Here is a 2946-nt window from a genome sequence, read left to right on the forward strand (position 1 = left end):
ACGTACATATGTGTAGACATAATGATTGAATTATTGATGTGCATCAAGTCACTTGCTTAGCATCGGCTTAGAGATGGCAGTACCCCACAGTGTTGCTAATATTCGTAACAATACAGTTCCGTTCTTTTCTTTTGTTAGCCTAATGTTGTAAGACCTGCACATCGTCGCTGCGTTCACAAAAACAGTTATGTGTTTTTCAGTTACTTTTCAGGAGATCAAAAAAACTTATTTCTGGTGTCCATTTGCAAAATTTTGCAAATGTCGTATTTTTGAAATATTTTATGGAAAGTACGTTATTGATGTGTGAAGGAAAAAATCATGTTCTTTAACCCATTACGACGTGATAAATATTTGCGCCGTTTTATAGCACATAGCTACTTTCAAAGATGATCCAAATTTGTTTTGGCGGTAGGGAAATGCATGCAATTTTTGCCGTTATTCCCCATAATGCATATGGAGATTACCCCTTAAGCCCTTGGGAGGTGTAGCTTCATCAATCAGGTGTCTGTTGGGATGCCCAGGTTTCTGGGTATTCAACAGAAACTGGTTAGGATTTTATTTCTCTCCCTAATGGGGAGCACTCTCGCTTCATTGTGTACGTGATGTTCTGGGGACATAAGACGACGACCCGTGGCGGATCTGAGAGCAATATTTTGGCAGGCCTGTAGCTTCTTCCAGTGAGTAGTATTTAGGCTTGTCGACCGTATCGGGGACGCGTGGCATGCAATCGGCCGGCCAATTGCTTCGTAAGTAGTAATAAGCGTTTCTTTGTCTTTAACCCAAGTGCTGCCGGAAAGAGATTTGAGGATTTTATTACGGCTCTGGATTTTCGGAACAATCCAGATGTAGACTTTAGGATGTAAGACAGTCGGTAGCGTAATGCCGATGTTGGGATCAAATAGATTATAGGGTGATAAGCGCGAGACCGCCTGCATTTCCGCTCTCACTATCTTTTCTGTGCACGTTATGTCCAGAGCTGGTCTGCAGAGGAGATCTTTCTGTGTGTTTGGTATCTTGGATCGCTGCAATGCGGATGTCATGCCGCTTCATGAAATCAACTATCTCTGTGATCTTCCCAGTTAACCCATAACAGTTTAACTGCAGAATTCTGAAGTGCAAAGTGGGAGACGTCTTCACTCTGGGGGTAAGTGATAGGTGACTACGTCTGAGTTGAGGGAAGCCAGGACGCAATTGCTGTTGTGGTCCTGTGACTGGACGTCCCTGGGTAAGCATTTGGGTACTCGGTGTAGTTGGGTTTGCGGCCTGGCAGTATGGCGCGATGAAACTCGTCGGGGGTAGCCGTCGCTGAGACCAGAACATATAGGAAAGTGGCATCGTCTAAGGCAGGAGCTGCATTGGGCAGATGTTGCAAACATATATATTCTGTGCTGGCAAACGGTGCAAAAGGTGGTAGGGACCTAAGAATCTAAGATGCAGACTAAAGGACGCGTAAAACAAAAAATTTATAAAAGTTACGACGAATTCGGGCTTTGGGGTCTAGCCCAGAACATCCTGTCCGATGCAACCATCCCTTGCACGTGATACACTGACAAGAGTGGTCCTAAAAAGATTATTTTCCGGCAAAAGCAGCAATACCATTTCTCTGGACTGGGGTCAGGGACAGGTCCTGGAATGGGTTCGATACCCTCAAGGAGCAGGAGAATATAGCGCAGTCACGTTGCAAGGATCTGCTGAGAGGATGACAATTTGTGGGAGGGACGCAACAAATTAAATGGGGTTACACTGAAATGACAGCCCTTGGTCGGGAAAAATCCCGAGTCGCTCCGGTTCATAGAACCGGATGCCTTGGGAAGCGAGATGGTTTGTAGTTATTTTTTACATTGAAATCAAAGCACTTTCGCCAGCGATTAAAAAAAATTATAAGCTAGTGAGTATGTACATAACCGTTTTTCAGAGTACTTCTAGTACTGTGAGCACATAGCTGTTTCCGACCACTTCTAAACCAAAAGAGATATAAAAAAACGGCAAATGCAGAATTGTGGGCTCTATAAGTGATAATAAAATATGCAATAAAAAAATTTTGAAGAAAAACACATAACTGTTTTCGTTAGCGCAGCGACGAAATGATCTACTTTGCAGGCCAACGCTTGATTCCACGCATTTCCTGCCTCGTCGATCATGTGCAACTCTCGCCTTATTCTAATCTTGCTCAATCTGATCTGATTGTGACTTCGGTACAAGCTTTCAGCGAAGCGCCCTGTTTAACTATCACATGCGCTTTTTCATTTCCATCTATTACACTATGCGACAAAATCAACTTTTTTTCTGGGTATTGTACCAAACCCACTTTTTTGTAGAGATTGAGGCTTAAGTAGACAAAGTACTATCTCCCTTTTTCGAAGTTAGCCTCCAAAAAATAGATATCGGCTTTCGAAATTCGAAATTCTACATTTCGAAAAAATGGCTGATTTGATTTTTTTTTTTTTCAAAAATTACAATACGAGCAATTCCAGTGGAGAGTATGTGCAGACATGAAAGTAGTAGCCACTATCACGGGACTATCTCACTTTTCACCTCGTATAACAGCTGTTATACTAAATTTCTCAAATAAGGGGAAAGAGCGGCCCACGACCACATTTTTACTTTTTTAATTTGCTAAACGCGTTAACAAAAAAAGATTTCCAAATGTAAAATTTCGAACATCGAATGCCGATATCTCTTTTTTGGAGGCTAACTTCGAAAAACGGAGATAGTACTTTGTCTATTTAAGCCTCAATCTATACAAAAAAGTGGGTTTGGTCCAATACCCAGCCGGATGTTGCACAGTGTTATCGTACTCCCGGGGACCCAATATAGATGTGTATTTCTCCTTATTCCGATTCTTTGCAGAAATTGCTTACACTATAAAATATTTTTAAATGCTTTGCTATGCTAGATTATTGCTTTAATTGCTGCTTGGCTGTCAATATTAAAGTTGACGTGGCT

The sequence above is a fragment of the Eurosta solidaginis genome, chromosome 4 (assembly GCF_040869045.1).
Source record: "Eurosta solidaginis isolate ZX-2024a chromosome 4, ASM4086904v1, whole genome shotgun sequence".
Classification (NCBI taxonomy): domain Eukaryota; kingdom Metazoa; phylum Arthropoda; class Insecta; order Diptera; family Tephritidae; genus Eurosta; species Eurosta solidaginis.